At 60.8% G+C, this 26,635-nt stretch overlaps 2 protein-coding genes across 5 annotated transcripts in view; one reads left to right on the forward strand and one right to left on the reverse strand.

Moving 5' to 3' along the window:
* RAD54L2 (RAD54 like 2) overlaps nt 1-3,336 on the reverse strand; it is an 87,559-nt gene extending 84,223 nt beyond the window's left edge. The window contains exon 1 of the mRNA XM_063941388.1: nt 3,262-3,336. The gene's annotated coding sequence lies outside the window, so the exon portion shown is untranslated. The remainder of the gene's footprint in view (nt 1-3,261) is intronic.
* ZMYND10 (zinc finger MYND-type containing 10) overlaps nt 1-26,635 on the forward strand; it is a 133,388-nt gene that overhangs the window by 2,000 nt on the left and 104,753 nt on the right. The gene's annotated exons all lie outside the window — the stretch shown is intronic.

Here is a 26,635-nt window from a genome sequence, read left to right on the forward strand (position 1 = left end):
AAACAGGACACACACACCGTGACAGTACAACTTTATTACATACATGCACACCAACATACACACATACTTACCTATGTTCCCACGAGGCTCGGTCCTCTTCTCCATGTAGAATCCTCGGGGTACCTGTGAAAAAAATTATACTCACATAATCCAGTGAAGAATCCGGCCTTTGAATAATCCACGTACTTGTCAAAAAAATAAAACGCAAACCCGACCACGCACTGAAAGGGGTCCCATGTTTACACATGGGACCCCTTTCCCCGACTGCCAGGACCCCCCCTGACTCCTGTCAAAGAGGGTCCCTTCAGCCAATCAGGGAGCGCCACGTCGTGGCACCCTCCTGATTGGCTGTGTGCTCCTGTAGTGTCTGTCAGGTAGCACACGGCAGTGATACAGTGTAGCGCCTATGCGCTCCATTGTAACCAATGGTGGGAACTTTGTGGTCAGCGGTGAGGTTACTTTCGGTCAACCGCTGACCACAAAGTTCCCACCATTGGTTACAATGGAGCGCATAGGCGCTACATTGTATCACTGCCGTGTGCTGCCTGACAGACACTACAGGAGCACACAGCCAATCAGGAGGGTGCCACGACGTGGCGCTCCCTGATTGGCTGAAGGGACCCTCTTGGACAGGAGTCAGGGGGGGTCCTGGCAGTCGGGGAAAGGGGTCCCATGTATAAACATGGGACCCCTTTCAGTGTGTGGTCGGGTGTGCGTTTTATTTTTTTGACAAGTACGTGGATTATTCAAAGGCCGGATTCTTCACTGGATTATGTGAGTATAATTTTTTTCACAGGTACCCCGAGGATTCTACATGGAGAAGAGGAACATAGGTAAGTATGTGTGTATGTTGGTGTGCATGTATGTAATAAAGCTGTACTGTCACGGTGTGTGTGTCCTGTTTTTATTGGGGTATTTTTATAGTAGTAGTACTACTACAGGTACCAGTGGGCCCGGTTTTCCACCGCATGCTGGTACTTGTGGTTCTCCAAGTACCAGCTTGCGGGGGAGGCTTGCTGAGACTTGTAGTACTGCTACTAAAAGCAATATTCACACTTGGCTATCAGCCCCCCATCCGCCGCCCTTGGATGGGGGGGGACAGCCTCGGGCTTCACCCCTGGCCCTTGGGTGGCTGGAGGGGGGGACCCCTTGATTGAAGGGGTCCCCACTCCTCCAGGGTACCCCGGCCAGGGGTGACTAGTTGGTGTTTTAATTGCACGGCCGCAGGGGCCGATATCAAAGTGTCCCCCGGCTGTGGCATTATCTCCCCAGCTAGTGAAGCCCGGTGCTGGTTTCAGAAATACGGTGGACCCCTACACTTTTTGTCCCCCGTATTTTTGGAACCAGGACCAGGCCCGGTGCTGGTTGATTAAATATGGGGGAACCCCTGTCATTTTTTGCCCCATATTTTTTAAACCAGGACCGGCTCAAAGAGCCCGAGGCTGGGTTTGCTTATGAGGGGGGACCCCACGCAATTTTTTTTACTGATTTAACAGTAAACAGACCCTTTCCCATAGATAACCATGCACAGATCTCACTGATCCGTGCATGGTTATCCAAACTCGCCTGGAAAAAGCAGGTCTATTTTTTTAGCTGCTTTTTTAAACGATTCGGAAAAAAATAGACCCGCACTTGAGCACTCAGAAACTAACACCCAAATATGAATGAATAGTGAATGGCCGTATTCTATGAAATAACAGCCGCGTTTGACCGATGGTCTATTCATTCGTATTTCGGAAGGCTGTCATTCAAACCATTACGAATAGACCAGACACTGCCAAGATTGGTGCTTAGTAAATTCCCGGATTGGGACTTAGAAAAAAAACCACAAATCGGCCAAACTCGGATTTTTAGTAAATACTGGCCAGGGAGTCACCCCCACACTCCAGAAATGCGGGTCTAGATGAAATAGTATAGCGCTTAGCGTGTATTGCAGACGGAGGCTGATGCACGTAGGTGGCTGATGCGTGACAATGGTTTATATATTATGTTGTTAGGAAGCGCTACTAATGGTAATTATAGACCCTAATAGCGTTGGCAGTACTTCCCAACAACAGTATATAAACCATTGTCATAAGGGACAGAATCCTGCCACCTACAGTACATGTATCAGCCACCTACAGTACATGTATCAGCCACCTACAGTACATGCATCAGCCACCTACAGTACATGCATCAGCCACCTACAGTACATGTATCAGCCACCTACAGCACATGCATCAGCCACCTACAGTACATTTATCAGCCACCTACAGTACATGTATCAGCCACCTACAGTACATGTATCAGCCACCTACAGTACATGCATCAGCCACCTACAGTACATGCATCAGCCACCTACAGTACATGCATCAGCCACCTACAGTACATGTATCAGCCACCTACAGTACATGTATCAGCCACCTACAGTACATGTATCAGCCACCTACAGTACATGTATCAGCCACCTACAGTACATGTATCAGCCACCTACAGTACATTTATCAGCCACCTACAGTACATGCATCAGCCACCTACAGTACATTTATCAGCCACCTACAGTACATTTATCAGCCACCTACAGTACATGCATCAGCCACCTACAGTACATGCATCAGCCACCTACAGTACATGCATCAGCCACCTACAGTACATGCATCAGCCACCAACAGTACATTTATCAGCCACCTACAGTACATGCATCAGCCACCTACAGTACATGTATCAGCCACCTGTCTGTACTATACGCATTGCGCTATACTATTTTATCTAGAATCATAAACTATAGTATACTATATCATGTACTGTAAATGTATGTATCATATATATATATATATATATATAATTTATACATAGTAGTGTTCACGCTAGGCAGTTTTAGCAGGGCGCCGCGCCCTGCCCGATTTTTTAAGGGCAAAACCCGCCCTGCCCTTTCTGCGGCACCCTGCTAAAACTGCCGCCCACTTCCTGCCCTTACAGCATGTAGAGATGCGCGCGGCATTCGTTCACACTGAGGGATCGCTTGGGGGAAGCCCAGCACCTCCGTAGGTGCTGGGCACACCCCCAACGGTGACGCCGCCGGCCGCCCACGCACCCTTTTATTACCCGCAATGATCCGCCCCCTATTCTGCATGTCCACGCCCCCTTTTGGCGTGCGCACGGCTTTGCCACACGCTAGTGCCCCTCTAGATATGGTGCCCTGCCCTGCCCGGATTCTAAAGTGAACACTACATAGGCGCAATATCCAAAGGGTATAATAATAAATATATACATAAAACTCACATGATTGGAATCCACATGTGCATTATTTCCCTATGACCGCACATCTCCCATCATATCCACACACAGGAACTGCTACCAACTGTCACATGACCACCTGCAACCACTTCTAACTGTATCCACCAGCATCAGAGACAGTACTGACTGCAGCACGTCACTCCCTCACTGACAGCGGCACATCCCCCCTCACTGACAGCAGAACATCCCCGCCTCACTGACAGCAGCACATCCCCCGCCTCACTGATAGCAGCACATCCCCACCTCACTGACAGCAGCACATCCCCACCGCCTCACTGACAGCAGCACATCCCCGCCTCACTGACAGCAATACATCCCCGCCTCACTGACAGCGGCACATCCCCGCCTCACTGACAGCACTACATCCCCTTCTCACTGACAGCAGCACATCCCCGCCTCACTGACAGCACTACATCCCCTTCTCACTGACAGCAGCACATCCCCGCCTCACTGACAGCAGCACATCCCCGCCTCACTGACAGCAGCACATCCCCGCCTCACTGACAGCTGCACATCACCGCCTCACTGACAGCAATACATCCCCGCCTCACTGACAGCAGCACATCCCCGCCTCACTGACAGCAGAACATCCCCGCCTCACTGACAGCGGCACATCCCCGCCTCACTGACTGCAGCACATCCCCCCTCACTGACAGCAGCACATCCCGCCTCACTGAAAGCGGCACATCCCCGCCTCACTGACAGCAGCACATCCCCGCCTCACTGACAGCAGCACATCCCCCCTCACTGATAGCAGAACATCCCCGCCTCACTGACAGCAGCACATCCCCGCCTCACTGACCACAGCACATCCCCCCTCACTGACAGCTGCACATCCCCGCCTCACTGAAAGCGGCACATCCCCCCCTCACTGACAGCAGCACATCCCCCCCTCACTGACAGCAGCACATCCCCACCTCACTGACAGCGGCACATCCCCACCTCACTGACAGCGGCACATCCCCGCCTCACTGACAGCAGCACATCCCCCCTCACTGACAGTGGCACATCCCCGCCTCACTGACAGCGGCACATCCCCCCTCACTGACAGCGGCACATCCCTGCCTCACTGACATCAGCACATCCCCGCCTCACTGACAGCAACACATCCCCCCTCACTGACAGCGGCACATCCCGCCTCACTGACAGCGACACATCCCCGCCTCACTGACAGCGGCACATCCCCACCTCAATGACAGCGGCACATCCCCCGCCTCACTGACAGCGACACATCCCCGCCTCACTGACAGCGGCACATCCCCCCTCACTGACAGCAACACATCCCCTCTTACTGACAGCGGCACATCCCCGCCTCGCTGACAGCAGCACATTCCCCCTCACTGACAGCAGAACATCCCCGCCTCACTGACAGCGGCACATCCCCGCCTCACTGACAGCAGCACATCCCCCTTCACTGACAGCGGCACATCCCTGCCTCACTGACAGGATCACATCCCCGCCTCACTGACAGCAGCACATCCCCGCCTCACTGACAGCAGCACATCCCCGCCTCACTGACAGCGGCACATCCCTGCCTCACTGACAGGATCACATCCCCGCCTCACTGACAGCAGCACATCCCCGCCTCACTGACAGCAGCACATCCCCACCTCACTGACAGCAACACATCCCCGCCTCACTGACAGCAGCACATCCCAGCCTCACTGACGGCGGCACATCCCTCCTCACTGACAGCAGCACATCCCCCCTCACTGACGGCGGCACATCCCCCCTCGCTGACAGCAGCACCACCCCCCTCACTGACAGCAGCACATCACCCCTCACTGACAGCAGGACATCCCCCATCACTGACAGCGGCACATCCCCGCCTCACTGACAGAGGCACATCCCCTCCTCACTGACAGCAGCACGTCACTCCCTCACTGACCGCAGCACATCCCCCCTCACTGACAGCAGAACATCCCCCCTCACTGACAGCAGCACATCCCCCCTCACTGACAGCAGAACATCCCCCCTCACTGACAGCAGCACATCCCCGCCTCACTGACAGCGGCACATCCCCTCCTCACTGACAGCGGCACATCCCCGCCTCACTGACAGGATCACATCCCCACCTCACTGACGGCGGCACATCCCCCCTCACTGACAGCAGCACATCCCCGCCTCACTGACAGCAGCACATCCCCCCTCACTGACAGCGGCACATCCCCGCCTCACTGACAGGATCACATCCCCACCTCACTGACAGCAGCCCATCCCCGCCTCACTGACGGCGGCACATCCCCCCTCACTGACAGCAGCACATCCCCGCCTCACTGACAGCAGCCCATCCCTGCCTCACTGACAGCAGCACATCCCCGCCTCACTGACAGCAGCACATCCCCCCTCACTGACAGCGGCACATCCCCGCCTCACTGACAGCAGCACATCCACCCTCACTGACAGCAGCACATCCCCCCTCACTGACAGCGGCACGTCCCCACCTCACTGACAGCAGCACATCACTCCCTCACTGACAGCAGCACATCCCCCCTTACTGACAGCGGCACATCCCCCCTCACTGACGGCAGCACATCCCCCCTCACTGACAGCAGCACATCCCGCCTCACTGACAGCATCACATCCCCGCCTCACTGACAGTGGACCATCCCCCCTCACTGACAGCAGCACATCCCCGCCTCACTGACAGCGGCACATCCCCGCCTCACTGACAGCAGCACATCCCCGCCTCATTGACAGCAGCACATCCCCCCTCACTGACAGCAGCACATCCCCCCTCACTGACAGCAGCACATCCCCCCTCACTGACAGCAGCACATCCCCCCTCACTGACAGCAGCACGAAAGCGACACATCCCCGCCTCACTGACAGCGGCACATCCCCCCTCACTGACAGCAGCACATCCCCCCTCACTGACAGCAGCACATCCCCCCTCACTGACAGCAGCACATCCCCGCCTCACTGACAGCGGCACATCCCCTCCTCACTGACAGCGGCACATCTCCGCCTCACTGACAGTAGCACATCCCCCCTCACTGACAGCAGCACATCCCCCCTCACTGACAGCAGCACATCCCGCCTCACTGACAGCAGCACATCCCCGCCTCACTGACAGCGGCACATCCCCGCCTCACTGACAGAATCACATCCCCGCCTCACTGACAGCAGCACATCCCCGCCTCACTGACAGCAGCACATCCCCCCTCACTGACAGCAGCACATCCCCACCTCACTGACAGCAGCCCATCCCTGCCTCACCGACGGCGGCACATCCCCCCTCACTGACGGCGGCACATCACTCCCTCACTGAGAGCAGCACATCCCCGCCTCACTGACAGCGGCACATCCCCTCCTCACTGACAGCGGCACATCTCCGCCTCACTGACAGCAGCACATCCCCCCTCACTGACAGCGGCACATCCCCGCCTCAGTGACAGCGGCACATCCCCGCCTCACTGACAGCGGCACATCCCCCCTCACTGACAGCGGCACATCACTCCCTCACTGAGAGCAGCACATCCCCGCCTCACTGACAGCGGCACATCCCCTCCTCACTGACAGCGGCACATCTCCGCCTCACTGACAGCGGCACATCCCCCCTCACTGACAGTAGCACATCCCCCCTCACTGACAGCAGCACATCACTGCCTCACTGACAGCAGAACATCACCGCCTCACTGACAGCAGAACATCCCCCCTCACTGACAGCAGCACATCACATCCTCGCTGACGGCGGCACATCCCCCCTCACTGACAGCGGCACATCCCCCCTCACTGACAGCGGCACATCCCCCCTCACTGACAGCGGCACATCCCCTCCTCACTGACAGCGGCACATCCTCGCCTCACTGACAGCAGCACATCCCCGCCTCACTGACAGCAGCACATCTCCGCCTCACTGACAGCAGCACATCCCCCCTCACTGACAGCGGCACATCCCCGCCTCACTGACAGCGGCACATCTCCGCCTCACTGACAGCGGCACATCCCCCCTCACTGACAGCAGCACATCACTGCCTCACTGACAGCAGAACATCACCGCCTCACTGACAGCAGAACATCCCCCCTCACTGACAGCAGCACATCACATCCTCGCTGACGGCGGCACATCCCCCCTCACTGACAGCGGCACATCCCCCCTCACTGACAGCGGCACATCCCCTCCTCACTGACAGCGGCACATCCTCGCCTCACTGACAGCAGCACATCCCCGCCTCACTGACAGCAGCACATCCCCGCCTCACTGACAGCAGCACATCCCTGCCTCACTGACAGCGGCACATCCCCTCCTCACTGACAGCGGCACATCTCCGCCTCACTGACAGCAGCACATCCCCCCTCACTGACAGCAGCACATCCCCCCTCACTGACAGCAGCACATCACTGCCTCACTGACAGCAGAACATCACTGCCTCACTGACAGCGGCACATCACCCTCACTGACAGCGGCACATCCCCGCCACACTGAAAGCGGCACATCCCCACCTCACTGACAGCAGCACATCCCTCCTCACTGACAGCGGCACGTCCCCACCTCACTGACAGCGGCACATCCCCCGCCTCACTGACAGCAGCACATCTTCGCCTCACTGACAGCAGCACGTCCCCCCTCACTGACAGCGGCACGTCCCCACCTCACTGACAGCAGCACATCACTCTTTCACTGACAGCAGCACATCCCCCCTCACTGACAGCGGCACATCCCCCCTCACTGACGGCAGCACATCCCCCCCTCACTGACAGCAGCACATCCCGCCTCACTGACAGCGTCACATCCCCGCCTCACTGACAGTGGACCATCCCCCCTCACTGACAGCGGCACATCCCCGCCTCACTGACAGCGGCACATCCCCGCCTCACTGACAGCAGCACATCCCCGCCTCACTGACAGCAACACATCCCCGCCTCACTGACAGCAGCACATCCCCGCCTCACTGACAGCAGCACATCCCCGCCTCACAGACAGCAGCACATCCCCACCTCACTGACAGCAGCCCATCCCTGCCTCACCTACGGCGGCACATCCCCCCTCACTGACAGCGGCACATCCCCCCTCACTGACGGGGGCACATTCCCCCTTGCTGACAGCAGCACATCCCCCGCCTCACTGACAGCGGCACATCCCCCCTCACTGACAGAGGCACATCACTCCCTCACTGAGAACAGCACATCCCCGCCTCACTGACAGCGGCACATCCCCTCCTCACTGACAGCGGCACATCTCCGCCTCACTGACAGCAGCACATCCCCCCTCACTGACAGTAGCACATCCCCCCTCACTGACAGCAGCACATCACTGCCTCACTGACAGCAGAACATCACCGCCTCACTGACAGCAGAACATCCCCCCTCACTGACAGCAGCACATCCCCGCGTCACTGACAGCAGCACATCACATCCTCGCTGACGGCGGCACATCCCCCCTCACTGACAGCGGCACATCCCCCCTCACTGACAGCGGCACATCCCCTCCTCACTGACAGCGGCACATCCTCGCCTCACTGACAGCAGCACATCCCCGCCTCACTGACAGCAGCACATCCCCGCCTCACTGACAGCAGCACATCCCTGCCTCACTGACAGCGGCACATCCCCTCCTCACTGACAGCAGCACATCCCCCCTCACTGACAGCAGCACATCCCCCTTCACTGACAGCAGCACATCACTGCCTCACTGACAGCAGAACATCACTGACAGCGGCACATCACCCTCACTGACAGCGGCACATCACCCTCACTGACAGCGGCACATCCCCGCCACACTGAAAGCGGCACATCCCCACCTCACTGACAGCAGCACATCCCTCCTCACTGACTGCGGCACGTCCCCCCTCACTGACAGCGGCACATCCCCCGCCTCACTGACAGCAGCACATCCCCGCCTCACTGACAGCAGCACGTCCCCCCTCACTGACAGCGGCACGTCCCCACCTCACTGACAGCAGCACATCACTCCCTCACTGACAGCAGCACATCCCCCCTCACTGACAGCGGCACATCCCCCCTTACTGACGGCAGCACATCCCCGCCTCACTGAGAGCAGCACATCTCCGCCTCACTGACAGCAGCACATCCCCCCTCACTGACAGCAGCACATCCTCCCTCACTGACAGCAGCACATCCCCCCCTCACTGACAGCAGCACATCCCCGCCTCACTGACAGCTGCACATCCCCGCCTCACTGACAGCGACACATCCCCGCCTCACTGACAGTGGACCATCCCCCCTCACTGACAGCGGCACATCCCCGCCTCACTGACAGCGGCACATCCCCGCCTCACTGACAGCAGCACATCCCCGCCTCACTGACAGCTGCACATCCCCGCCTCACTGACAGCGTCACATCCCCGCCTCACTGACAGTGGACCATCCCCCCTCACTGACAGCGGCACATCCCCGCCTCACTGACAGCGGCACATCCCCGCCTCACTGACAGCAGCACATCCCCGCCTCACTGACAGCAACACATCCCCCCTCACTGACAGCAGCACATCCCGCCTCACTGACAGCAGCACATCCCCACCTCACTGACAGCAGCACATCCCTGCCTCACTGACAGCGGCACATCCCCCCTCACTGACAGCAGCACATCCCCGCCTCACTGACAGTAGCACATCCCCGCCTCACTGACAGCGGCACATCCCCTCCTCACTGACAGCGGCACATTACTACCTCACTGACAGCAGCACATCCCCCCCCACTGACAGCAGCACATCACTCCTCACTGACAGCAGCACATCCCCTCCTCACTGACAGTAGCACATCCCCCCCCACTGACAGCAGCACATCACTCCTCACTGACAGCAGCACATCCCCCGCCTCACTGACAGCAGCACATCCCCCCTCACTGACAGTAGCACATCCCCCCTCACTGACAGCAGCACATCCCCGCCTCACTGACAGCAGCACATCCCCCCTCACTGACAGCAGCACATCCCCGCCTCACGGACAGCAGCACATCACCGCCTCACTGACAGCGGCACATCCCCTCCTCACTGACAGCAGCACATCCCCGCCTCACTGACAGCAGCACATCCCCCCTCACTGACAGTAGCACATCCCCCCCCACTGACAGCAGCACATCACTCCTCACTGACAGCAGCACATCCCCCGCCTCACTGACAGCAGCACATCCCCCCCTCACTGACAGTAGCACATCCCCCCTCACTGACAGCAGCACATCCCCGCCTCACTGACAGCAGCACATCCCCCCTCACTGACAGCAGCACATCCCCCGCCTCACTGACAGCAGTACATCCCTCCTCACTGACAGCGGCACGTCCCCACCTCACTGACAGCGGCACATCCCCCGCCTCACTGACAGCAGCACATCCCCGCCTCACTGACAGCAGCACGTCCCCCCTCACTGACAGGGGCACGTCCCCACCTCACTGACAGCAGCACATCACTCCCTCACTGACAGCAGCACATCCCCCCTTACTGACAGCGGCACATCCCCCCTCACTGACGGCAGCACATCCCCCCTCACTGACAGCAGCACATCCCGCCTCACTGACAGCATCACATCCCCGCCTTACTGACAGTGGACCATCCCCCCTCACTGACAGCAGCACATCCCTGCCTCACCGACGGCGGCACATCCCCCCTCACTGACAGCGGCACATCCCCACCTCACTGACGGTGGCACATCCCCCCTCACTGACGGGGGCACATTCCCCCTTGCTGACAGCAGCACATCCCCCGCCTCACTGACAGCGGCACATCCCCCCTCACTGACAGCGGCACATCACTCCCTCACTGAGAGCAGCACATCCCTGCCTCACTGACAGCAGAACATCCCCCCTCACTGACAGCAGCACATCACATCCTCGCTGACGGCGGCACATCCCCCCTCACTGACAGCGGCACATCCCCTCCTCACTGACAGCGGCACATCCTCGCCTCACTGACAGCAGCACATCCCCGCCTCACTGACAGCAGCACATCCCCGCCTCACTGACAGCAGCACATCCCTGCCTCACTGACAGCGGCACATCCCCTCCTCACTGACAGCGGCACATCTCCGCCTCACTGACAGCAGCACATACCCCCTCACTGACAGCAGCACATCACTGCCTCACTGACAGCAGCACATCACTGCCTCACTGACAGCGGCACATCACCCTCACTGACAGCGGCACATCCCAGCCACACTGAAAGCGGCACATCCCCACCTCACTGACAGCAGTACATCCCTCCTCACTGACAGCGGCACGTCCCCACCTCACTGACAGCGGCACATCCCCCGCCTCACTGACAGCAGCACATCCCCGCCTCACTGACAGCAGCACGTCCCCCCTCACTGACAGCGGCACGTCCCCACCTCACTGACAGCAGCACATCACTCCCTCACTGACAGCAGCACATCCCCCCTTACTGACAGCGGCACATCCCCCCTCACTGACGGCAGCACATCCCCCCTCACTGACAGCAGCACATCCCGCCTCACTGACAGCATCACATCCCCGCCTCACTGACAGTGGACCATCCCCCCTCACTGACAGCAGCACATCCCCGCCTCACTGACAGCAGCACATCCCCGCCTCACTGACAGCAGCACATCCCCCCTCACTGACAGCAGCACATCCCCCCTCACTGACAGCAGCACATCCCCCCTCACTGACAGCAGCACATCCCCCCTCACTGACAGCAGCACATCCCCGCCTCACTGAAAGCGTCACATCCCCGCCTCACTGACAGCAGCACATCCCCGCCTCACTGACAGCGGCACATCCCCTCCTCACTGACAGCGGCACATCTCCGCCTCACTGACAGTAGCACATCCCCCCTCACTGACAGCAGCACATCCCCCCTCACTGACAGCAGCACATCCCGCCTCACTGACAGCAGCACATCCCCGCCTCACTGACAGCGGCACATCCCCGCCTCACTGACAGGATCACATCCCCGCCTCACTGACAGCAGCACATCCCCGCCTCACTGACAGCAGCACATCCCCCCTCACTGACAGCATCACATCCCCACCTCACTGACAGCAGCCCATCCCTGCCTCACCGACGGCGGCACATCCCCCCTCACTGACAGCGGCACATCACTCCCTCACTGAGAGCAGCACATCCCCGCCTCACTGACAGCGGCACATCCCCTCCTCACTGACAGCGGCACATCTCCGCCTCACTGACAGCAGCACATCCCCCCTCACTGACAGCGGCACATCCCCGCCTCACTGACAGCGGCACATCCCCGCCTCACTGACAGCGGCACATCCCCCCTCACTGACAGCGGCACATCACTCCCTCACTGAGAGCAGCACATCCCCGCCTCACTGACAGCGGCACATCCCCTCCTCACTGACAGCGGCACATCTCCGCCTCACTGACAGCAGCACATCCCCCCTCACTGACAGTAGCACATCCCCCCTCACTGACAGCAGCACATCACTGCCTCACTGACAGCAGAACATCCCCCCTCACTGACAGCGGCACATCCCCACCTCACTGACAGCAGCACATCACTCCCTCACTGACAGCAGCACATCCCCCCTCACTGACAGCGGCACATCCCCCCTTACTGACGGCAGCACATCCCCGCCTCACTGACAGCAGCACATCTCCGCCTCACTGACAGCAGCACATCCCCCCTCACTGACAGCAGCACATCCTCCCTCACTGACAGCAGCACATCCCCCCCTCACTGACAGCAGCACATCCCCGCCTCACTGACAGCTGCACATCCCCGCCTCACTGACAGCGACACATCCCCGCCTCCCTGACAGTGGACCATCCCCCCTCACTGACAGCGGCACATCCCCGCCTCACTGACAGCGGCACATCCCCGCCTCACTGACAGCAGCACATCCCCGCCTCACTGACAGCTGCACATCCCCGCCTCACTGACAGCGTCACATCCCCGCCTCACTGACAGTGGACCATCCCCCCTCACTGACAGCGGCACATCCCCGCCTCACTGACAGCGGCACATCCCCGCCTCACTGACAGCAGCACATCCCCGCCTCACTGACAGCGGCACATCCCCCCTCACTGACAGCAGCACATCCCCGCCTCACTGACAGCAGCACATCCCCGCCTCACTGACAGCGGCACATCCCCTCCTCACTGACAGCGGCACATTACTACCTCACTGACAGCAGCACATCCCCCCCCACTGACAGCAGCACATCACTCCTCACTGACAGCAGCACATCCCCTCCTCACTGACAGTAGCACATCCCCCCCCACTGACAGCAGCACATCACTCCTCACTGACAGCAGCACATCCCCCGCCTCACTGACAGCAGCACATCCCCCCTCACTGACAGTAGCACATCCCCCCTCACTGACAGCAGCACATCCCCGCCTCACTGACAGCAGCACATCCCCCCTCACTGACAGCAGCACATCCCCGCCTCACTGACAGCAGCACATCACCGCCTCACTGACAGCAGCACATCCCCCCTCACTGACAGTAGCACATCCCCCCTCACTGACAGCAGAACATCCCCGCCTCACTGACAGCAGCACATCCCGCCTCACTGACAGCAGCACATCCCCCCTCACTGACAGCAGAACATCCCCGCCTCACTGACAGCGGCACGTCCCCCCTCACTGACAGCAGCACATCCCCTCCTCACTGACAGCAGCACATCCCCGCCTCACTGACAGCAGCACATCCCCCCTCACTGACAGTAGCACATCCCCCCTCACTGACAGCAGAACATCCCCGCCTCACTGACAGCAGCACATCCCGCCTCACTGACAGCAGCACATCCCCCCTCACTGACAGCAGAACATCCCCGCCTCACTGACAGCGGCACGTCCCCACCTCACTGACAGCAGCACATCCCCGCCTCACTGACAGTGGACCATCCCCCCTCACTAACAGCAGCACATCCCCGCCTCACTGACAGGATCACATCCCCCCTCACTGACAGCAGCACATCCCCGCCTCACTGACAGCAACACATCCCCGCCTCACTGACAGCAGCACATCCCCGCCTCACTGACAGCAACACATCCCCGCCTCACTGACAGCAGCACATCCCCGCCTCACTGACAGCAGCACATCCCCGCCTCACTGACAGCGGCACATCCCCTCCTCACTGACAGCGGCACATCTCCGCCTCACTGACAGCAGCACATCCCCGCCTCACTGACAGCAACACATCCCCGCCTCACTGACAGCAGCACATCCCCGCCTCACTGACAGCAGAACATCACCGCCTCACTGACAGCGGCACATCCCTCCTCACTGACAGCGGCACATCCCCGCCACACTGAAAGCGGCACATCCCCCGCCTCACTGACAGCGAGACATCCCCGCCTCACTGACAGCGGCACATCCCCCGCCTCACTGACAGCAGCACATCCCCGCCTCACTGACAGCAGCACGTTCCCCCTCACTGACAGCGGCACGTTCCCACCTCACTGACGGCAGCACATCACTCCCTCACTGACAGCAGCACATCCCCCCTCACTGACAGCAGCACATCCCCGCCTCACTGACAGCAGCACATCCCCGCCTCACTGACAGCAGCACATCTCCGCCTCACTGACAGCAGCACTTCCCCCCTCACTGACAGCAGCACATCCCGCCTCACTGACAGCGTCACATCCCCCCTCACTGACAGCGGCACGTCCCCACCTCACTGACAGCAGCACATCACTCCCTCACTGACAGCAGCACATCCCCCCTCACTGACAGCAGCACATCCCCGCCTCACTGACAGCAGCACATCCCCGCCTCACTGACAGCAGCACATCTCCGCCTCACTGACAGCAGCACATCCCCCCTCACTGACAGCAGCACATCCCCGCCTCACTGACAGCAGCACATCCCCGCCTCACTGACAGCGGCACATCCCCTCCTCACTGACAGCGTCACATCTCCGCCTCACTGACAGCAGCACATCCCCGCCTCACTGACAGCAACACATCCCCGCCTCACTGACAGCAGCACATCCCCGCCTCACTGACAGCAGAACATCACCGCCTCACTGACAGCGGCACATCCCCCCTTACTGACAGCGGCACATCCCCGCTACACTGAAAGCGGCACATCCCCCGCCTCACTGACAGCGGCACGTCCCCACCTCACTGACAGCGGCACATCCCCCGCCTCACTGACAGCAGCACATCCCCGCCTCACTGACAGCAGCACGTCCCCCCTCACTGACAGCGGCACGTCCCCACCTCACTGACAGCAGCACATCACTCCCTCACTGACAGCAGCACATCCCCCCTCAATGACAGCAGCACATCCCCCCTCAATGACAGCAGCACATCCCCCCTCACTGACAGCAGCACATCCCCCCTCACTGACAGCAGCACATCCCGCCTCACTGACAGCGTCACATCCCCCGCCTCACTGACAGCAGCACATCCCCCGCCTCACTGACAGCGGCACATCCCCCCTCACTGACAGAGGCACATCACTCCCTCACTGAGAACAGCACATCCCTGCCTCACTGACAGCGGCACATCCCCTCCTCACTGACAGCGGCACATCTCCGCCTCACTGACAGCAGCACATCCCCCCTCACTGACAGTAGCACATCCCCCCTCACTGACAGCAGCACATCACTGCCTCACTGACAGCAGAACATCACCGCCTCACTGACAGCAGAACATCCCCCCTCACTGACAGCAGCACATCCCTGCGTCACTGACAGCAGCACATCACATCCTCGCTGACGGCGGCATATCCCCCCTCACTGACAGCGGCACATCCCCCCTCACTGACAGCGGCACATCCCCTCCTCACTGACAGCGGCACATCCTCGCTTCACTGACAGCAGCACATCCTCGCTTCACTGACAGCAGCACATCCCCGCCTCACTGACAGCAGCACATCCCTGCCTCACTGACAGCGGCACATCCCCTCCTCACTGACAGCGGCACATCTCCGCCTCACTGACAGCAGCACATCCCCCCTCACTGACAGCAGCACATCCCCCTTCACTGACAGCAGCACATCACTGCCTCACTGACAGCAGAACATCACTGCCTCACTGACAGCGGCACATCACCCTCACTGACAGCGGCACATCCCCGCCACACTGAAAGCGGCACATCCCCACCTCACTGACAGCAGCACATCCCTCCTCACTGACTGCGGCACGTCCCCACCTCACTGACAGCGGCACATCCCCCGCCTCACTGACAGCAGCACATCCCCGCCTCACTGACAGCAGCACGTCCCCCCTCACTGACAGCGGCACGTCCCCACCTCACTGACAGCAGCACATCACTCCCTCACTGACAGCAGCACATCCCCCCTCACTGACAGCGGCACATCCCCCCTTACTGACGGCAGCACATCCCCGCCTCACTGACAGCAGCACATCTCCGCCTCACTGACAGCAGCACATCCCCCCTCACTGACAGCAGCACATCCTCCCTCACTGACAGCAGCACATCCCCCCCTCACTGACAGCAGCACATCCCCGCCTCACTGACAGCTGCACATCCCCGCCTCACTGACAGCGACACATCCCCGCCTCACTGACAGCAGCACGTCCCCCCTCACTGACAGCGGGACGTCCCCACCTCACTGACAGCAGCACATCACTCCCTCACTGACAGCAGCACATCCCGCCTCACTGACAGCGTCACATCCCCGCCTCACTGACAGTGGACCATCCCCCCTCACTGACAGCAGCACATCCCCGCCTCACTGACAGCAGCACATCCCCGCCTCACTGACAGCGGCACATCCCCTCCTCACTGACAGCGGCACATTACTACCTCACTGACAGCAGCACATCCCCCCCCACTGACAGCAGCACATCACTCCTCACTGACAGCAGCACATCCCCTCCTCACTGACAGTAGCACACCCCCCCCCACTGACAGCAGCACATCACTCCTCACTGACAGCAGCACATCCCCCGCCTCACTGACAGCAGCACATCCCCCCTCACTGACAGTAGCACATCCCCCCTCACTGACAGCAGCACATCCCCGCCTCACTGACAGCAGCACATCCCCCCTCACTGACAGCAGCACATCCCCGCCTCACTGACAGCAGCACATCACCGCCTCACTGACAGCGGCACATCCCCTCCTCACTGACAGCAGCACATCCCCGCCTCACTGACAGCAGCACATCCCCCCTCACTGACAGTAGCACATCCCCCCTCACTGACAGCAGAACATCCCCGCCTCACTGACAGCAGCACATCCCGCCTCACTGACAGCAGCACATCCCCCCTCACTGACAGCAGAACATCCCCGCCTCACTGACAGCGGCACGTCCCCACCTCACTGACAGCAGCACATCCCCGCCTCACTGACAGTGGACCATCCCCCCTCACTAACAGCAGCACATCCCCGCCTCACTGACAGGATCACATCCCCCCTCACTGACAGCAGCACATCCCCGCCTCACTGACAGCAACACATCCCCGCCTCACTGACAGCAGCACATCCCCGCCTCACTGACAGCAACACATCCCCGCCTCACTGACAGCAGCACATCCCCGCCTCACTGACAGCAGCACATCCCCGCCTCACTGACAGCGGCACATCCCCTCCTCACTGACAGCGGCACATCTCCGCCTCACTGACAGCAGCACATCCCCGCCTCACTGACAGCAACACATCCCCGCCTCACTGACAGCAGCACATCCCCGCCTCACTGACAGCAGAACATCACCGCCTCACTGACAGCGGCACATCCCCCCTCACTGACAGCGGCACATCCCCGCCACACTGAAAGCGGCACATCCCCCGCCTCACTGACAGCGAGACATCCCCGCCTCACTGACAGCGGCACATCCCCCACCTCACTGACAGCAGCACATCCCCGCCTCACTGACAGCAGCACGTTCCCCCTCACTGACAGCGGCACGTTCCCACCTCACTGACGGCAGCACATCACTCCCTCACTGACAGCAGCACATCCCCCCTCACTGACAGCAGCACATCCCCGCCTCACTGACAGCAGCACATCCCCGCCTCACTGACAGCAGCACATCTCCGCCTCACTGACAGCAGCACTTCCCCCCTCACTGACAGCAGCACATCCCGCCTCACTGACGGCGTCACATCCCCCCTCACTGACAGCGGCACGTCCCCACCTCACTGACAGCAGCACATCACTCCCTCACTGACAGCAGCACATCCCCCCTCACTGACAGCAGCACATCCCCGCCTCACTGACAGCAGCACATCCCCGCCTCACTGACAGCAGCACATCTCCGCCTCACTGACAGCAGCACATCCCCCCTCACTGACAGCAGCACATCCCCGCCTCACTGACAGCAGCACATCCCCACCTCACTGACAGCGGCACATCCCCTCCTCACTGACAGCGTCACATCTCCGCCTCACTGACAGCAGCACATCCCCGCCTCACTGACAGCAACACATCCCCGCCTCACTGACAGCAGCACATCCCCGCCTCACTGACAGCAGAACATCACCGCCTCACTGACAGCGGCACATCCCCCCTTACTGACAGCGGCACATCCCCGCTACACTGAAAGCGGCACATCCCCCGCCTCACTGACAGCGGCACGTCCCCACCTCACTGACAGCGGCACATCCCCCGCCTCACTGACAGCAGCACATCCCCGCCTCACTGACAGCAGCACGTCCCCCCTCACTGACAGCGGCACGTCCCCACCTCACTGACAGCAGCACATCACTCCCTCACTGACAGCAGCACATCCCCCCTCAATGACAGCAGCACATCCCCCCTCAATGACAGCAGCACATCCCCCCTCACTGACAGCAGCACATCCCCCCTCACTGACAGCAGCACATCCCGCCTCACTGACAGCGTCACATCCCCCGCCTCACTGACAGCAGCACATCCCCCGCCTCACTGACAGCGGCACATCCCCCCTCACTGACAGAGGCACATCCCCCCTCACTGAGAACAGCACATCCCTGCCTCACTGACAGCGGCACATCCCCTCCTCACTGACAGCGGCACATCTCCGCCTCACTGACAGCAGCACATCCCCCCTCACTGACAGTAGCACATCCCCCCTCACTGACAGCAGCACATCACTGCCTCACTGACAGCAGAACATCACCGCCTCACTGACAGCAGAACATCCCCCCTCACTGACAGCAGCACATCCCTGCGTCACTGACAGCAGCACATCACATCCTCGCTGACGGCGGCATATCCCCCCTCACTGACAGCGGCACATCCCCCCTCACTGACAGCGGCACATCCCCTCCTCACTGACAGCGGCACATCCTCGCTTCACTGACAGCAGCACATCCTCGCTTCACTGACAGCAGCACATCCCCGCCTCACTGACAGCAGCACATCCCTGCCTCACTGACAGCGGCACATCCCCTCCTCACTGACAGCGGCACATCTCCGCCTCACTGACAGCAGCACATCCCCCCTCACTGACAGCAGCACATCCCCCTTCACTGACAGCAGCACATCACTGCCTCACTGACAGCAGAACATCACTGCCTCACTGACAGCGGCACATCACCCTCACTGACAGCGGCACATCCCCGCCACACTGAAAGCGGCACATCCCCACCTCACTGACAGCAGCACATCCCTCCTCACTGACTGCGGCACGTCCCCACCTCACTGACAGCGGCACGTCCCCACCTCACTGACAGCGGCACATCCCCCGCCTCACTGACAGCAGCACATCCCCGCCTCACTGACAGCAGCACGTCCCCCCTCACTGACAGCGGCACGTCCCCACCTCACTGACAGCAGCACATCACTCCCTCACTGACAGCAGCACATCCCCCCTCACTGACAGCGGCACATCCCCCCTTACTGACGGCAGCACATCCCCGCCTCACTGACAGCAGCACATCTCCGCCTCACTGACAGCAGCACATCCCCCCTCACTGACAGCAGCACATCCTCCCTCACTGACAGCAGCACATCCCCCCCTCACTGACAGCAGCACATCCCCGCCTCACTGACAGCTGCACATCCCCGCCTCACTGACAGCGACACATCCCCGCCTCACTGACAGCAGCACGTCCCCCCTCACTGACAGCGGGACGTCCCCACCTCACTGACAGCAGCACATCACTCCCTCACTGACAGCAGCACATCCCGCCTCACTGACAGCGTCACATCCCCGCCTCACTGACAGTGGACCATCCCCCCTCACTGACAGCAGCACATCCCCGCCTCACTGACAGCGGCACATCCCCGCCTCACTGACAGCAGCACATCCCCGCCTCACTGACAGCAACACATCCCCGCCTCACTGACAGCAGCACATCCCCACCTCACTGACAGCAGCACATCCCCCGCCTCACTGACAGCAGCACATCCCCCCTCACTGACAGGAACACATCCCCGCCTCACTGACAGCAGCACAACCCCCCTCACTGACAGCAACACATCCCCCCTCACTGACAGCAGCACATCCCCCCTCACTGACAGCAGCACATCCCCCCTCAATGACAGCAGCACATCCCCCCTCACTGACAGCAGCACGTCCCCCCTCAATGACAGCAGCACATCCCCCCTCACTGACAGCAGCACATCCCCCCTCACTGACAGCAGTACATCCCCCCTCCTCACTGACAGCAGCACATCCCCGCCTCACTGACAGCAGCAAGTCACTCCCTCACTGACAGCAGCACATCCCCCCTCACTGACAGTAGCACATCCCCCCCCACTGACAGCAGCACATCACTCCTCACTGACAGCAGCACATCCCCCGCCTCACTGACAGCAGCACATCCCCCCCTCACTGACAGTAGCACATCCCCCCTCACTGACAGCAGCACATCCCCGCCTCACTGACAGCAGCACATCCCCCCTCACTGACAGCAGCACAACCCCGCCTCACTGACAGCAGAACATCACCGCCTCACTGACAGCGGCACATCCCCTCCTCACTGACAGCAGCACATCCCCGCCTCACTGACAGCAGCACATCCCCCCTCACTGACAGTAGCACATCCCCCCCACTGACAGCAGCACATCACTGCCTCACTGACAGCAGAACATCACCGCCTCACTGACAGCGGCACATCCCCCCTCACTGACAGCGGCACATCCCCGCCACACTGAAAGCGGCACATCACCGCCTCACTGACAGCGGCACATCCCCCCTCACTGACAGCGGCACATCCCCGCCACACTGAAAGCGGCACATCACCGCCTCACTGACAGCGGCACATCCCCCCTCACTGACAGTAGCACATCTCCCCCCACTGACAGCAGCACATCACTGCCTCACTGACAGCAGAACATCACCGCCTCACTGACAGCGGCACATCCCCCCTCACTGACAGCAGCACATCACCGCCTCACTGACAGCGGCACATCCCTCCTCACTGACAGCGGCACATCCCCGCCTCACTGACAGCGGCACGTCCCCACCTCACTGACAGCAGCACATCACTCCCTCACTGACAGCAGCACATCCCCCCTCACTGACAGCAGCACATCCCCCCTCACTGACAGCAGCACATCCCCCCTCAATGACAGCAGCACATCCCCCCTCACTGACAGCAGCACGTCCCCCCTCAATGACAGCAGCACATCCCCCCTCACTGACAGCAGCACATCCCCCCCTCACTGACAGCAGCACATCCCCCCTCACTGACAGCAGTACATCCCCCCTCCTCACTGACAGCAGCACATCCCCGCCTCACTGACAGCAGCACGTCACTCCCTCACTGACAGCAGCACATCCCCCCTCACTGACAGTAGCACATCCCCCCCCACTGACAGCAGCACATCACTCCTCACTGACAGCAGCACATTCCCCGCCTCACTGACAGCAGCACATCCCCCCCTCACTGACAGTAGCACATCCCCCCTCACTGACAGCAGCACATCCCCGCCTCACTGACAGCAGCACATCCCCCCTCACTGACAGCAGCACAACCCCGCCTCACTGACAGCAGAACATCACCGCCTCACTGACAGCGGCACATCCCCTCCTCACTGACAGCAGCACATCCCCGCCTCACTGACAGCAGCACATCCCCCCTCACTGACAGTAGCACATCCCCCCCACTGACAGCAGCACATCACTGCCTCACTGACAGCAGAACATCACCGCCTCACTGACAGCGGCACATCCCCCCTCACTGACAGCGGCACATCCCCGCCACACTGAAAGCGGCACATCACCGCCTCACTGACAGCGGCACATCCCCCCTCACTGACAGCGGCACATCCCCGCCACACTGAAAGCGGCACATCACCGCCTCACTGACAGCGGCACATCCCCCCTCACTGACAGTAGCACATCCCCCCCCACTGACAGCAGCACATCACTGCCTCACTGACAGCAGAACATCACCGCCTCACTGACAGCGGCACATCCCCCCTCACTGACAGCAGCACATCACCGCCTCACTGACAGCGGCACATCCCTCCTCACTGACAGCGGCACATCCCCGCCTCACTGACAGCGGCACGTCCCCACCTCACTGACAGCAGCACATCACTCCCTCACTGACAGCAGCACATCCCCCCTCACTGACATCGGCACATCCTACCTCACTGACAGCAACACATCCCCCCTCACTGACAGCAGCACATCCCGCCTCACTGACAGCGTCACATCCCCCGCCTCACTGACAGCAGCACATCCCGCCTCACTGACAGCAGCACATCCCCCCTCACTGACAGCAGAACATCCCCGCCTCACTGACAGCGGCACGTCCCCACCTCACTGACAGCAGCACATCCCCGCCTCACTGACAGTGGACCATCCCCCCTCACTAACAGCAGCACATCCCCGCCTCACTGACAGGATCACATCCCCCCTCACTGACAGCAGCACATCCCCGCCTCACTGACAGCAACACATCCCCGCCTCACTGACAGCAGCACATCCCCGCCTCACTGACAGCAACACATCCCCGCCTCACTGACAGCAGCACATCCCCGCCTCACTGACAGCAGCACATCCCCGCCTCACTGACAGCAGCACATACCCCCTCACTGACAGCAGCACATCACTGCCTCACTGACAGCAGCACATCACTGCCTCACTGACAGCGGCACATCACCCTCACTGACAGCGGCACATCCCAGCCACACTGAAAGCGGCACATCCCCACCTCACTGACAGCAGTACATCCCTCCTCACTGACAGCGGCACGTCCCCACCTCACTGACAGCGGCACATCCCAGCCACACTGAAAGCGGCACATCCCCACCTCACTGACAGCAGTACATCCCTCCTCACTGACAGCGGCACGTCCCCACCTCACTGACAGCGGCACATCCCCCGCCTCACTGACAGCAGCACATCCCCGCCTCACTGACAGCAGCACGTCCCCCCTCACTGACAGCGGCACGTCCCCACCTCACTGACAGCAGCACATCACTCCCTCACTGACAGCAGAACATCCCCGCCTCACTGACAGCGGCACGTCCCCACCTCACTGACAGCAGCACATCCCCGCCTCACTGACAGTGGACCATCCCCCCTCACTAACAGCAGCACATCCCCGCCTCACTGACAGGATCACATCCCCCCTCACTGACAGCAGCACATCCCCGCCTCACTGACAGCAACACATCCCCGCCTCACTGACAGCAGCACATCCCCGCCTCACTGACAGCAACACATCCCCGCCTCACTGACAGCAGCACATCCCCGCCTCACTGACAGCAGCACATCCCCGCCTCACTGACAGCAGCACGTCCCCCCTCACTGACAGCGGCACGTCCCCACCTCACTGACAGCAGCACATCACTCCCTCACTGACAGCAGCACATCCCCCCTTACTGACAGCGGCACATCCCCCCTCACTGACGGCAGCACATCCCCCCTCACTGACAGCAGCACATCCCGCCTCACTGACAGCATCACATCCCCGCCTCACTGACAGTGGACCATCCCCCCTCGCTGACAGCAGCACATCCCCGCCTCACTGACAGCGGCACATCCCCGCCTCACTGACAGCAGCACATCCCCGCCTCACTGACAGCAGCACATCCCCCCTCACTGACAGCAGCACATCCCCCCTCACTGACAGCAGCACATCCCCCCTCACTGACAGCAGCACATCCCCGCCTCACTGAAAGCGACACATCCCCGCCTCACTGACAGCAGCACATCCCCGCCTCACTGACAGCGGCACATCCCCTCCTCACTGACAGCGGCACATCTCCGCCTCACTGACAGTAGCACATCCCCCCTCACTGACAGCAGCACATCCCCCCTCACTGACAGCAGCACATCCCGCCTCACTGACAGCAGCACATCCCCGCCTCACTGACAGCGGCACATCCCCGCCTCACTGACAGGATCACATCCCCGCCTCACTGACAGCAGCACATCCCCGCCTCACTGACAGCAGCACATCCCCCCTCACTGACAGCATCACATCCCCACCTCACTGACAGCAGCCCATCCCTGCCTCACCGACGGCGGCACATCCCCCCTCACTGACAGCGGCACATCACTCCCTCACTGAGAGCAGCACATCCCCGCCTCACTGACAGCGGCACATCCCCTCCTCACTGACAGCGGCACATCTCCGCCTCACTGACAGCAGCACATCCCCCCTCACTGACAGCGGCACATCCCCGCCTCACTGACAGCGGCACATCCCCGCCTCACTGACAGCGGCACATCCCCCCTCACTGACAGCGGCACATCACTCCCTCACTGAGAGCAGCACATCCCCGCCTCACTGACAGCGGCACATCCCCTCCTCACTGACAGCGGCACATCTCCGCCTCACTGACAGCAGCACATCCCCCCTCACTGACAGTAGCACATCCCCCCTCACTGACAGTAGCACATCCCCCCTCACTGACAGCAGCACATCACTGCCTCACTGACAGCAGAACATCACCGCCTCACTGACAGCAGAACATCCCCCCTCACTGACAGCAGCACATCACATCCTCGCTGACGGCGGCACATCCCCCCTCACTGACAGCGGCACATCCCCCCTCACTGACAGCGGCACATCCCCTCCTCACTGACAGCGGCACATCCTCGCCTCACTGACAGCAGCACATCCCCGCCTCACTGACAGCAACACATCTCCGCCTCACTGACAGCAGCACATCCCCCCTCACTGACAGCGGCACATCCCCGCCTCACTGACAGCGGCACATCTCCGCCTCACTGACAGCGGCACATCCCCCTCACTGACAGCAGCACATCACTGCCTCACTGACAGCAGAACATCACCGCCTCACTGACAGCAGAACATCCCCCCTCACTGACAGCAGCACATCACATCCTCGCTGACGGCGGCACATCCCCCCTCACTGACAGCGGCACATCCCCCCTCACTGACAGCGGCACATCCCCTCCTCACTGACAGCGGCACATCCTCGCCTCACTAACAGCAGCACATCCCCGCCTCACTGACAGCAGCACATCCCCGCCTCACTGACAGCAGCACATCCCCGCCTCACTGACAGCAGCACATCCCTGCCTCACTGACAGCGGCACATCCCCTCCTCACTGACAGCGGCACATCACTCTTTCACTGACAGCAGCACATCCCCCCTCACTGACAGCGGCACATCCCCCCTCAATGACGGCAGCACATCCCCCCTCACTGACAGCAGCACATCCCGCCTCACTGACAGCGTCACTTTTCCCCGCCTCACTGACAGTGGACCATCCCCCCTCACTGACAGCGGCACATCCCCGCCTCACTGACAGCGACACATCCCCGCCTCACTGACAGCAGCACATCCCCGCCTCACTGACAGCAACACATCCCCGCCTCACTGACAGCGGCACATCCCCGCCTCACTGACAGCAGCACATCCCCGCCTCACTGACAGCAACACATCCCCGCCTCACTGACAGCAGCACATCCCCGCCTCACTGACAGCAGCACTTCCCACCTCACTGACAGCAGCACATCCCCACCTCACTGACAGCAGCCCATCCCTGCCTCACTGACAGCGGCACATCCCCCCTCACTGACGGGGGCACATTCCCCCTTGCTGACAGCAGCACATCCCCGCCTCACTGACAGCGGCACATCCCCCCTCACTGACAGAGGCACATCACTCCCTCACTGAGAACAGCACATCCCTGCCTCACTGACAGCGGCACATCCCCTCCTCACTGACAGCGGCACATCTCCGCCTCACTGACAGCAGCACATCCCCCCTCACTGACAGTAGCACATCCCCCCCTCACTGACAGCAGCACATCACTGCCTCACTGACAGCAGAACATCACCGCCTCACTGACAGCAGAACATCCCCCCTCACTGACAGCAGCACATCCCCGCGTCACTGACAGCAGCACATCACATCCTCGCTGACGGCGGCACATCCCCCCTCACTGACAGCGGCACATCCCCCCTCACTGACAGCGGCACATCCCCTCCTCACTGACAGCGGCACATCCTCGCTTCACTGACAGCAGCACATCCTCGCTTCACTGACAGCAGCACATCCCCGCCTCACTGACAGCAGCACATCCCTGCCTCACTGACAGCGGCACATCCCCTCCTCACTGACAGCGGCACATCTCCGC

The sequence above is a fragment of the Pseudophryne corroboree genome, chromosome 9, assembly GCF_028390025.1.
Source record: "Pseudophryne corroboree isolate aPseCor3 chromosome 9, aPseCor3.hap2, whole genome shotgun sequence".
Lineage (NCBI taxonomy): Eukaryota > Metazoa > Chordata > Amphibia > Anura > Myobatrachidae > Pseudophryne > Pseudophryne corroboree.